The 14045-nt window shown below is 36.7% G+C and overlaps 1 pseudogene; it reads right to left on the reverse strand.

The window, feature by feature from the left end:
• Positions 1-5038: 5038 nt before the first annotated feature.
• LOC104224352 (protein CONSERVED ONLY IN THE GREEN LINEAGE 160, chloroplastic-like) overlaps positions 5039-14045 on the reverse strand; it is a 54732-nt pseudogene continuing 45725 nt past the window's right edge.

Raw genomic sequence — 14045 nt, forward strand, 5'->3', positions numbered from 1 at the left:
GAGAATCAGAGAAGATGATATATCTAAAACAACCTTTAGAACTCGCTACCGGCACTATGAATTTCTAGTGATGTCCTTCGGGTTGACAAATGCTCCAGCTGCATTCTTGGACCTCATGAACAGAGTTTTCAAGCCATTCCTGGATACCTTTATTATTGTGTTTATAGACAATATTTTGGTGTACTCTAAGAGCAAGGAAGATCATGCAGAACACCTCAGAATAGCCTTGCAGACCTTGAAGGAGTATGAGCTTTATGCCAAGTTTTCAAAATATGAGTTCTGGTTGCAGTTAGTGGCATTCTTAGGCCATGTGGTATCTAGTGAAAGAATAAAAGTAGACCCTCAGAAGACAGAAGCAGTCAATAACTGGCCTAGGCCGACAACGCCAACTGAAATCAGGGGTTTCTTGGGGTTAGCTAGCTACTATAGAAGGTTTGTAGAGGGGTTTTCCTCGCTTGCAGCTCCATTAACTAAGTTGACTCAGAAAGCAGTTAAGTTTCAATGGTCAGATGCTTGTGAGTAGAGTTTTCAAGAGTTAAAGAAGGGGTTGACCACTGCACCTGTGTTAACCTTGCTGATAGGTTCGGGTGGGTTCACAGTGTATTGTGATGCCTTCAGAGTGGGCCTTGGTTGTGTTCTTATGAAAAATGGAAAAGTTATTGCTTATGCTTCCAGGCAGTTAAAGAATCATGAAATGAACTACCCCACACATGACTTGGAGCTTGCAGCACTAGTGTTTGCGTTAAAAATATGGCGACACTACCTTTATGGCGAGCATTCTGAAGTGTTTACTGATCACAAAAGCCTCCAGTACATTTTCAAACAAAAAGAATTAAATTTGAGACAGAGAAGGTGGCTCGAGTTACTGAAAGATTATGACATCAATATCCTTTATCACCCGGGCAAAGCTAATGTGGTAGCAGATGCACTTAGTAGGAAGTCAATGGGTGTCTTGGCCCATCTTGTAGTACAAAGGCGATCTTTGGGTCGAGAAATTCAAAAACTAGCAAATGATGGAATTAGATTGGATGAGACCAAAGAAGGAGGTATAACAGCTTATGCCTTAGCACAATCCTCCCTTGTTGCGCATGTTAAGGCTAAGCAAGATGAAGATCCGTACTTAGTGAAGTTAAAAGAAGGAGTCAGAAACAAAGAAATCATTGTTTTCACTCTAGGAAGTGACGGAGTTTTGAAGTTGAATAATCGGGTATGTGTGCCTGATGTAGATGGTCTTAGGAAGGCCATAATATATGAAGCTCATAGTTCGAGGTACTCTATCCACCCAGGTGCTACCAAAATGTATCTAGATTTGAAAGAGTTGTATTGGTGGAAAGGCATGAAGAAACAAGTAGCAAATTATGTAGCTATATGTTTGAATTGCCAGCAAGTCAAAGCCGAGCATCAGAGGCCTGGTGGCCTAGCTCAAGATATAGAGATACCACATTGGAAGTGGGAGATGATTAATATGGATTTCGTAGTAGGTCTACCTCGTGCGTACCGTAAGCATGATTCAATTTGGGTTATTGTAGATCGACTGACAAAGTCCGCGCATTTCCTACCAGTAAAGACGATAGATTCCGCAGAGCAGTATGCATAGTTGTACATCAAAGAAATAGTCTGATTGCATGGTACTCCAGTTTCAATCATATCTGACAGAGGCCCTCAGTTCACGGCGCATTTTTGGCAGGCATTTCAGAGAAGATTAGGTATCAAGGTCAATTTAAGCACCGCTTTCCATCCACAGACCGATGGCCTGGTAGAAAGGACCATTCAGACTCTCGAAGATATGTTGCGTGCATGTGTTATAGATTTTGAAGGTAATTGGGATGATCACTTACCACTTATAGAATTTGCTTATAATAACAGCTATCAGGCCAGCATTGGTATGGCTCCTTATGAGGCATTGTATGGGCGGAGATGTAGGTGTCTAGTGGGTTGGTTTGAACTGGCAGAGGTGCAGTTGATTGGTCCAGAGATTGTTTGTGAGGCCTTAGAGAAAGTCCAGCTAATCAAGGAAAGACTAAAAGCGGCTCAAAGTCATCAGAAATCCTATTCTGACAAGAGGCATCGTGAGTTAGAGTTCATGTTTGGTGATAAGGTGTTTTTGAAAGTTTCACCAATAAAAGGAGTTATGAGATTTGGTAAGAAAAGGAAACTTAGCCCTAGATTATCGGACCTTATGAAATTCTAGAAAAGAAAAGAAACGTGGCTTATGAACGAGCGCTACCCGTTGAGTTGTCCTCTGTTCATCTTGTCTTTCATGTGTCTATGCTTAGAAAGTACATTCATGATGAGTCGCATATAATACCTGCCGATACCATAGAAATTAAAGAAGGCTTGACTTATGAAGAGGTACCTATAGAAATTCTCAATAGGTAAGTAAGAAAGTTAAGAACAAAAGATATAGCATCGGTAAAAGTTTTGTGGAGTAATCATGATTCAAAAGAGGCTACGTGAGAGGTCGAGGAAGATATGAGAAAGAAATATCCATATTTATTTGAGGAAAAAGGTATGTGAACCTAAGTTTGGTTTTACATTTATATTTTATTTATTAAATACAAGTTAGCAAGTGTTTCTGTCCTTCCTAGATTATACTTAGTTGTTATAGTAATTTAGTTTATGTCGTAGTATATTAAATTCATTAAAGTGATTTACTTATGCTAAAGTTGTTGTGCTTTAGATTCTTGTTAGTTATTGTCGTACCTCCTTGCCGGAGTGTGAGTAATTAATATATGAGCTGTGTATGATGCCTATGAATGACCTGTTATGGTATATTTGGTTGTTGTTGGTATAGTTGTGGTATTTATAACAAGGATATTTTTTTGGATAGTCCAATTTACAAGGGAAGCTCTGCCGAAATTTTTGAAAATTTAGGGAGTTAGCCAAAATTTTGAGTCCCTTAGAAGAGTGGGTAGTGCTAAGAAAACTTATTAACTTTAGGGCAATAAGTTTAATATTATTGCCCTTAGCTAATAATTTTAATATTATTAACTATTAAAAGTGGGTATCATTAAATATTAGTTAAGTAAAAACAAAACAAAAAGGGAAAAGCAATAAAACAAAAAAAGAAAAGAAAAGGATAAAAAAAGAGATGAGGCCCATAAAATGGCTGGAAACGTATTTCTTTAGGGCAAAAGGCTTGAAAGCTTTAATCAAAACACAAGTCTGAAGGCTGAAAAGTCTTATAGGAACAAAACAGAAGCTTAAACTCACGCAAGCCTCATACAAAAAAGAGGAATAGAACGAGAAACAGAGGTTGCAAGACGATTTACGCAGACAACGAAAATCCTAGGGTTCTTTACAAATCACAAATTCTTGAACGCAGGTATATAAAATTTCCTATTTTCAATTATTCTATAGTAGTAATAGGTAAGAATTGAATAGTTAATTCCCATCTTTCTCTGTATCAACAGTAAATTTCATGTTTAGGTGAGAAACTTTAAAATTGATTAAAATGCACTAGTTGTTGTAGAATCAATTATTTGACGGGTATAAATTAGACTAGGGCCTGCGTATTAGCTCAAGGAGTTTTGAGGTGAGTTGATATAACCTTTTACTAAAGTGGTTTAACTCACAAAAACACGCATACAAGGTGTTTGATGAATTGCTTAAAAGCGTTTATATTTACTTAATTGGAGCGAGTGAGTACCTATTAACTTAGAATTGTTCTAGCAAAAGTTTAGATGATTTATTATGATATATGGTTTTAACTTTTCAGATTTTTGTGTTATTCTTATATGCTATTTTCATGTTGAAAATTTATGAAGAAGCAAGAATCTTTAGAAACACTTCTATATGCTTATTTCATTCGTATGACATGATTTACATTTAAGGATACCAACATGAGCATGTATATGATGTTCTATAAAGACAAGATTTAAACTTGAAAAGTCACAAGAAGAAGTTTTAGAAAGAAAAGATTTTTGGGAGTATCCTTTATTCTGAGAAGGGGTCATCGTCCAGGCCGAAGGTCCTGACCAAGGCGTTGACTTCCTGAAACTACTTGTGCCAAAGTGGGGAGCACACAAGCCGAGGGTCTCGTTGCTGAGAATTTACTTAGCCATACTAAGATATGATACATGAGCGTTGAGAACCATGAAGCGAGTGACACCTCGTGGATTGGGCCTATTCGATCAGGTTGGGATCGAACCTGTGCCGATCACACGGTGACTGAGACAGAATTAAGTCAGGATAATTGGAACTCCCAAAGTATAAAGTGAAGTATTTTTTTATAAGAAAGAAAAAGAAAAGAATTTCTTTTAGAATATTCATAAACTGCTATTATGCAATTATTTAGAATTATTCTTATAAGTTTTATGTTTTACATGCATTTAGAACCTTTGCTCATAATGTATATGTTATTAAAGTTTCGCCCCATGTTGTTGAGACTCACTGAGTACAATGGATGGTACTGACGTTCTCTTTTGGGAACCTACATTGGTCTGCGGTACAACGTAGGAACCGGTTTTGCAGGCGAGCAGACTACTGGTTAGGACTTCCTTCTCTTCCTGTGCTATTGGTGAGCTCTGCTTTTGTTCGTGGAGTATTCCTTAGAGTCATCTTTATTTAGTTATTTCTTTGTTTACTTAGAGAACTGTTCAAGAAATCTCATGTCCTAAGGAGTGCGTCAGTTTATCAGTAGAGGCTTCACAGACATAGTCGTTGGGTTAAGATTCAGACGTTCTTTGATAATAACTTAGCAGTAATTCAGTAGTTACTACGAATAAAATTTTGGAGTTGATTTATTTAAATATTTAAATTAATCAAAAGTATTTGGTTAGAGTATTACCTTATTGCATATAAAGTTTTGAGTTATAATAGATTTGATAAGCAGAGATCGTTCGCTCGGTTATATTTAGTGATCAAGTGTCGGTCCCGACTTTTTCAGAAAATGAATCGTGACAATGGAGTCCTTGTGTCAGTAAAAGGAGTATGGGTTCCTTTTGCACACACCTTCTTATTAAGTAGAATTACTAAAACTGTACATTTACCTATCAAAATTTGACCAAGTGTTTTTCTTCATTGAATGTTTGCTTATTCATTTTACAACCTGCTGATCAAGATTAGTTTCTTCAGCTCTTCCAGATAAGTTTGTGTTGTAAAATGGCAGCTTATTTTGAAAACTCGGGATCGGAGAACTGTACAGAAATGATACAATTCCAGTTAGGATCCAATTTTTTCTTGTGGTTCATTGACCTATCAATGGATAAAACACACCTAGTGTGAAATAGTTTGACCCCAGTCCTTCTCCTCTTCTTCGTATTTATATTTGTATTTTAATTCTTAATCATCTTCTTATATATTTTCTTGCCCAAAATGCTGACAAAGGAGAGAATGTTGCAAGTAAGGGAACAGGAATCAGAATGCGCACAAGACAAACAGACATATACGTTGCTTTTTACCGTGGACTCAGGACTCTTATGATGTCCTTTATTACTTAGGTACTCTTAACATGCTGATCAAGCAGGACACACATATATATGCCTGACGAAAACAAATAAAATCAGAATATTTCAGTTTCTTAAGCAAAACTACTGATATATCTTCATTTTGGGCTATAGTAAAAAATTGAATGAAAACCAAAATAATAGAAAAAACATGCATAGAGAGATCTTGAAACATGAAAAGTGTACTTGATAAGTGCTCTGGGTCCATCTGACTGCATAGAATCCACACTGTTTCCAAGCATGCGCATGTACATCAATGAACCAATAAACCCTGCACCGTAACTGCAACATTAATGGTATATACCACAGTTTATTAGCACCGCCTTTTTCAAGCTTGTGCGCATCAGTGCAACATCACCAGAATAACAAAAGATGTTATGGATTGCTTTATATCAATTGAAGAAACAGAAGTATATCCAGGCAAAGAGAATCTATGAGAAGTCCAGGTCCAATGGAGGACCTCGAAAGAATACTAACAGCTTAAGATATTTCATGTAAAGAAGCTGCTTACGTTTCATCAGTTATCACAAACATCAAGTTAGAGAAGAATATTGCTCAATATATATTACGAACCAAGTTTCACGAAATGAACTAATTGCAAGTTCCGATGACGTATTCTGACCCCAGTTGCAGCTTTGTCCCAGTCCCACTGCTCCTGCTCGCGTCGTGTTGGTGCTGGCCGCCATCTTTGAGATGCACTTAAACGAGGCTGAAAATCAGTTTAGTTTTCAGCAATGCAGTAGACAAGTTAATGCTTAAAGTTGCAAAAGGCAAATGTTTTAAAGTTGCAACATACTCTAGTATTTTCGACTTCTGGTTCTTGAACAGGTACTGAAGGGGCTGTTAGCTCCTTTGGTCAAATCAATTTCCAAACTACATTCTTAGCTCCTTTGGTCAAATCAATTTCCAAACTACATTCTCCATATGCGATTAAATTAAATTTAAGAAGAAAACAGAATTTCTAAAATCTCTATAAAGAAAAGAAGAAAAAGAACACACCTGTCAAAACTCATGACTCTGTTTAAGCTAAGAAATCCCGATGTCTCTTCCTGTAAAGATAGCAAGTCACAAGCAAATTTTGACAACCATTCTAACAAAACTGGTATGCATATGCTACCATGCAAATTAAGCTACAGCAACTTCTTCACTACCATTTTTTGTATTTGTAAATAATAATTCTGGAGAAAATAAATTAGCGTATAAACTAAAATATAAATGAAACAGTAGTTAATTCGAGCCCACTGAATTCACAGTGTTTTCATAAGGAATTTAACCCACTCCTAGTACCCAAGGTTGTGGATTATTTCCTCCTAGGATAGAACAAATTATACATTGGTGCAGCGGTACTTCACACCCCAGTATTTCAGCGAACACAAAGTTCGATAGCAAATCACACTTACGGTTGCTTTGAAGTTAAAACAATGCAGAAGAAAGGAGGAGAACTCAGAAAAATCGTATGAAAATTCTAAGAGGAATGACAGATTGCTCTCAATCTCTGTCTCTTCTCTAACAGCTGCTGGCACACATTTATAGTGCAGTCAACTACTAAGAGACAGACCCGCCACTCATTCAGTGGAGCATTTGCTCATGATGGCCGGAGCACTAATGCTCTTATTGGAGCACTTGGACATGGTACGGATCGGTAGACAATCTGTTACAAACACGGATAATATTATGTTAATCGATCGATCGATCATTTGACCAAATCCAAATCCAAATTCAAATCCGAATACGAAGCCGAAGCCGCAATCGTAGCCGTAGTCGTAGCGAAGCCAAGCCGAGCTGAGCAAGCGACGGTGTATATATACCCACCAAAAACTTTTTCCTCTTCTAATATGGGACAATGTCTCATTGTTAAGAGATAGAAACTTAAAATTTCACTCAAAAATTTTATTTTCCCTCCATTTCTCATTCACCCTCTTTTAAGCTTATTTTTAGCTTAAAATCTCAACAATCCCCCGCATGAATGAGGAATGACTATATCACGGAAATATGCATGAAAGTTGTGTGATTCACAAGGAATGATTGCATCTGGATAAGTAGATTTCCCTTTGAACTTTCCTTAGTGAACTTATGTCGAATATACTCGGTCAATCGGTAGATTTGATATCTTTGAACCGTCGAATTTTGGTGTATACCTAGACAACCATAAGTCACACAATCAACCCTTAACCGTATTTAGTTCTCATTGTTGTGTTCGTTTCAGCCATGAACACCTCCTGGTTTCGTAAGTGCGCAGAGAACTGGCCTTACAGAATTCTCCTTGAAGCGGCTAACACTTCACACTTACATAGGTGATTCCTAAACGTGTCATCCTGTAGATACACTATTTGATATACCCCATATCAAATTTAGAAATTATTAAAAAGCCTTAATGCTTTATCTTTGGTACTGAACATTGTCTTATCACGAGAATGGACCAAAATTTTAGTTGACAATGTTGAACCGTTATTAATGATTTTGTTTGATCTCCTTGAACCTAGATCTTGGGATCTCCAGTCTTCTAGGTAGAGTTACCGCCACAATGACTTGTTCTCGGCCATAGTCCCATTCCCGTTAATGATTTCTCAACTACCTCTCTAGTTAGGCCTTTTGTAACTGGATCCGACATATTATCACTTGACTTTACGTAGTCAATCGTGATAATTCCTGTAAAGAGTAGTTGCCAAATAGTTTTATGTATTCGTCGTATATGATGAGATTTACCGTTATACATAACGTTCCCAGCCCTTTCAATTGTCGCTTGACTATCGCAATGTATACATATTGGTGCCAACGCTTTGGGCCAAAATGGAATGTCTTCCAAGAAATTTCAGAGCCATTCAGCTTCTTCACCGACTTTATCTAAGGCTATGAACTCAGCCTCCATTGTAGAGAGGGCAATACAAGTTTGTTTGGATGACTTTCAAGATACCACTCCTCCACCAATAGTGAATACATATCCACTTATGGACTTAGAATCAGTTGAATCGGTGATCCAATTTGCATCATAGTAGCCCTCAATCACCGTAGGATATTTACTGTAGTGCAAATCAAAGTTCTGGGTATGTTCTAAATATCCCAAAATTCGTTTCATTGTCATCCAATGAGATTGACCTGGATTGCTCGTGTATCGACTCAGTTTACTTATAGCACAAGCTATATATGGTCGTGTACAATTCACGATATACATTAAGCATCCCAACATACGAGCATAATCCAATTGTGATATGCTTTGGCCTTTGTTCTTTGTTAATGCAAGATTCACATCAATTGGAGTCTTTGCAACTTTAAACCCCAAGTTCTTGAATTTTTCAAGTATTGTCTTAATATAATGAGATTATGACAATGCTAGACCTTGAGGAGTCTTTTGGATCTTAATCCCCAGAATTAAATCAGCAACTCCCAAGTCCTTCATATCAAACTTGCTAGTTAGCATACGCTGAATCGCATTTATGTTGGCAGTGTCATTACTCATTATCAACATATCATCCACATATAAGCAAACAATTGACAACATTGACTATGTGATTTGGAACATTTTTAATGTACACATGTTTATCACATTCATTTATCTTAAAACCATTTGACAATATTATTTGGTCAAATTTTGCGTGTCATTGTTTGGGTGCCTGTTTTAGTCCGTAGAGGGACTTAACAAGTCTACATACCTTCTTTTCTTTACCTGGAACCACAAACCCTTTAGGTTGTTCCATATAGATTTCTTCCTCCAAATCTCCATTTAAGAAGGCTGTCTTAACGTCCATTTGATGAATTTCAAGACCATAAACTGCAGCTAAAGCTACTAACATTCGTATGGACGTAATTTTTGTAACTGGAGAGTATGTATCAAAGTAGTCAATATCTTCTCATTTTCTATGCCCTTTGACTACAAGTCTTGCCTTAAATCTTAAAAATCCATTTAAAACCCAAAAATTTATTTCCAAGAGGAAGATCAACCAATTTCCATGTATGATTTTTCAATATGGATTCTATTTCACTATTGACTGCCTCTTTCCAAAACAATGATTCCTAAGAAACATAGCTTCTTTAAATGTTCGAGGCTCATTTTTCAATAAGAAAATAACAAAATCTAGTCCAAATGAAGTAGACGTTCTTTGACGTTTACTACGTCCTGGATTCTCCTGATTAAAGGTACTTTCTTTTGTTTCTTCCCGAGATCATTTAGATCCTTCACAAATCGACTCACATTCCTTTTTATACGGATATATATTTTCAAAGAACTCAGCATTATCTGATTCTATAACTGTATTATTGTGAATATTGAGATTTTCTGATTTATGAACCTGAAATCGATATGCTTTACTATTGGTCGCATATCCTATGAAAACACAATCAACTGTTTTCGGTCCTATTTTTACCCTTTTGGGTTTAGGGACTTGCACTTTTGTCAAACACCCCCACACTTTAAAATAATTCAAGTTGGACTTCCTTTCTTTCTATTTTTCATATGGAATGGATGGTTTTTTGCTATGGGGTACTCGATTTATTATTCGGTTAGCCGTAAGAATGACCTCCCCCCACAAGTTCTGTGGCAAACAAAAACTTATCAATAATGCGTTCATCATCTCCTTTAATGAACGATTCTTTCTTTTCGCAATCCCATTGGATTGGGGAGTGTAAGAGGCCATTGTTTGATGAATAATTCCATATTCCAAACATAATTCTTCAAAAGGAGATTCATATTCACCACCCCTATCACTTCTTATCATTTTGGTTTTCTTGTTAAGTTGCGTTTCATCTTTATTTTTGTATTGCCTGAATGCGTCTATTGCTTCATCTTTACTATTAAGTAAGTAAACATAGCAATATCGAGTACTATAATCAATAAAAGTTATGAAATACTTCTTTTCACCACGAGATGGTATTGACTTTATATCGCAAATATCTATGTAAATTAAGTCTAAAGGATTTTAATTCCTTTCAACTGACTTATAAGGATGTTTAACATACTTAGATTCCACAAATATTTGACATTTTGATTTGTCGCATTCAAACTTAGGCAATACTTCCAAGTTAATCATTTTCCGCAAGGTTTTATAATTGACATGACCTAAACGAATATGCCATAAATCATTTGACTCAAGTAAGTAAGAAGAAGCTGAAATTTTATTATTATTTTCGACAACCATTACATTCAGCTTGAAAAGGCCCTCGGTGAGGTAACCTTTTCCTAAAACATTTTGTTCTTACTTATTACCACCTTATCGAATACAAAAACACACTTAAAACCATGCTTAATAAGAAGTCCAGCAGAGATTAAGTTCTTCCTAATTTCGGGAACATGAAGGACGTTATTCAAAGTCACGACCTTGCTAGAAGTCATTTTGAGAAATATCTTCCCACATCCTTCAATTTTTGTTGTTGCAGTATTTCTCATAGAAAACATCTCTTCGGGTCCAACAGGAGCATATGTAGCAAATGCTTCCCTAACAGCACAAACATGGCGAGTGGCTCCAGAATCAATCCACCACTCCTTAGGATTTCCTACCAGTTGCATTCAGAAAACATAGCACACAAGTCATCAATATCTTCGTGCTTTTCAACCATGTTTGCTTGACCCTTCTTCTTGTCTTTCTTTGGAGCACGACAATCTACAGATCTGTATCCAGATTTTCAACAGTTGTAGCAATTTCCGTTGAACCGCTTCTTGCTTGGATTACTTTTTGGTCCACAAGCCTGCTTCCTCTTTCTCTAAATTTGAGAAGTATCCACAACAATGTTTGTTCCCATTATTGTTGAGTTTCCACAGCCTTTCTTTTAATAGCTTTGTTGTCCTCTTCGATTCTCAACCGAACAATGAGATCTTCAAGGGACATCTCCTTTTGTTTGTGTTTTTAAGTAGTTTTTGAAGTCCTTCCACAAAAGAGGCAACTTCTCAATCATCGCTGCTACTTGGAATGCTTCATTGATGACAAGACTTCAATGAAAATTCCGTTAGAAAAAATACTAAAATTACTACTTTCAACATCAATATTAATTCGACTTATACCTTCAGCAAGGAGATCGTGAATAAACACTTGTAATTCCTGGACTTGGGTAATAACAGACTTGCTATCTACCATTTTGTAGTCCAAAAATTTTACGGCAACGAATTTCTTCAACCCGGCATCTTCAGTTTTGTATTTCCTTTCAAGCGCAATCCACAGTTCTTTTGACGTCTCCATAATACTATAGACATTATACAAATTGTCCTCTAGTCCGCTAAGAATATAATTCTTGCACAAAAAATCAGAATGCTTCCACGCCTCAATCACGAGAAAGCGTTCATTCTCTGGAGTTTCATCGGGCAGATCAGGAACATCTTCCTTGATGAACTTCTGTAGACATAAAGTAGTCAAATAGAAGAACATCTTCTGCTGCCATCGCTTGAAATCAATCCCCGAATTTTTTTGGGGGTTTTCGGTCGATGCCAACGCTGGTGTTTGGCTTGTCGATGTATTGGCAGTCACCATCGGAACAGTGTGGTTTTCGTTGTCATTCGTCATTTTTTCTGTAAAAGAATGACACAAACAAACGTTTAAAGCTTGAGCAAATAATCACGTAGATTTTAATCTTCAATAAAACACCACGAAGTCTTTAATCTCCAAAATAGGAGTAGACAAAACCACAAAGGTTTTAGTTTCCTGAACAGTAAGAATAACACAAATATAGAAATAAAATTAAATTCCTTAAGCTTGTTATTATGATGTATTTGTAAATAATAATTCTAGAGAAAAATAAATTAGCATATAAACGAAAATATAAATGAAACAGTAGTTAATTCGAGCCCACTGAATTCACAGTGTTTCCTTAAGGAATTTAACCCCCTCCTAGTACCTAAGGTTGTGGATTATTTCCTTCTAGAATAGAACAAATTACACACTGGTGTAGCGGTACTTCAAACCCCAATATTTCAGCGAACACAAAGTTCGGTAGCAAATCACACTTACGGTTGCTTTGAAGTTAAAACAATGCAGAAGAAAGGAGGAGAACTCAGAAAAATCGTATGGAAATTCTGAGAGGAAGGACTACAATTTATAGCCAGTGTTGAGTTTAAAGGAAGAGTCAATGATAGGCAGATTGCTCCCAATCTCTGTCTCTTCTCTAACAGCTGCTGGCACACATTTATAGTGTATTCAGCTACTAAGAGACGGACCAGCCACTCATTCAGTGGAGCAGTTGCTCATGGTGGCCGGAGCACTAATGCTCTTATTGGAGCACTTGGACTTGGTGGTTGGAGCACTAATCATAGATTGGTACACATCCATTACAAACACAGATAATATTTCGTTAATATTTAATATTAACAAATAAATTTAGTCCAAAAAATTAATCAATCGATCATTTGACCAAATTCAAATCCAAATCCGAAGCTGAGCCGAGCCGAGCCGAGCGACGACGGCGGCGGCGACGCGAGGCTTGCCTTTTTTTTAATTCTTTAAGAGCTACAAAAAGAGAAATTGTATATATATCTACCAAAAAAATTTCATCTTCCAATATGGGACAATGTCTCATTGTTAAAAGGGGGAAAACTTAAAATTTCACTCAAAAATTTCATTTTTCCTCCATTTCCTATTCACCCTTTTTTATGCTTCTTTTTAGCTTAAAAATCTCAACATTTTTTAAATTATTCTATCATATATAGGGGGAAGGGAAAATGGAACTACGGGATGGGATTACAAGGTGGGAAATCCAACCCCTGCCAACAACGTGAGAGTTTAAGTAACCAACCAGCTGGACTAAAGATTCCCCACAACTTCTTCAGTATAGACTATAGAGTACTACACATACAATTTTGAGAAGAAAGCACTTTCATTTAATAATGACCCCTTCCTTTCTATATGTAGAAAATATTGGGTCCACCCATAAGGGGTGTTCTAAGGCCCAATAGGGTTATTAGTTAACTCTAATGTTCTCTATATAAGTAGATTTAGTGTGTACTCTAAAAGAACGCTCTGCAGTATTTTTCTATGCTTAGTCTTCTCCCACAATCAAATTAGCGTTTAGACTGTGGAATTGGGGGTTGCTCCAACACAACGTGACAACCACTATCGACTAGTGATTCCAGCCGCGGTTCCCCTGTCTTCCGTTTCCACGACGAAGAACAAGTAAGTTCTCGTTTTACAATTTACGCTTTAAATTAATGTGTTTAGTTTATCGCATCATCCTTCATTGGTATCAAAGCCATAAGCTGGTTTTCTGGTCAGGATACATATATAAAATAGTTCTAGATTTATATGTAAATCTAGAATGTCATATACATGCATCTCTTTTACTGTTCAATTGAGATTGTTATCTGTTTGACATATTTGTTTTATCGGTCGAAATAAGTTGGGAAAACTACCCTCTATAGCCCCTCAAAATTTTAATAGCCTATGTTTTGTCCTACTTACAAAAAATGGTCCTTCGGCCCAAAAGTATTGCATATAGTAGCCGAAAGGAATGAGTATGACAACATAAACACCTGTAGCTTAGTGGATAGAGCGCCTGTTTCCTAAGCTGAAGGTCGTAGGTTCGACCCCTGCCTGGCGCAATATATAAATATTTATTTTTGCAATGTATAAATATTGTATCCTAGTACGATAGTGTATCCTTGGTGTACTTGTGTATCTAAAG

Source organism: Nicotiana sylvestris, chromosome 2 (genome assembly GCF_000393655.2).
Source record: "Nicotiana sylvestris chromosome 2, ASM39365v2, whole genome shotgun sequence".
NCBI lineage: Eukaryota > Viridiplantae > Streptophyta > Magnoliopsida > Solanales > Solanaceae > Nicotiana > Nicotiana sylvestris.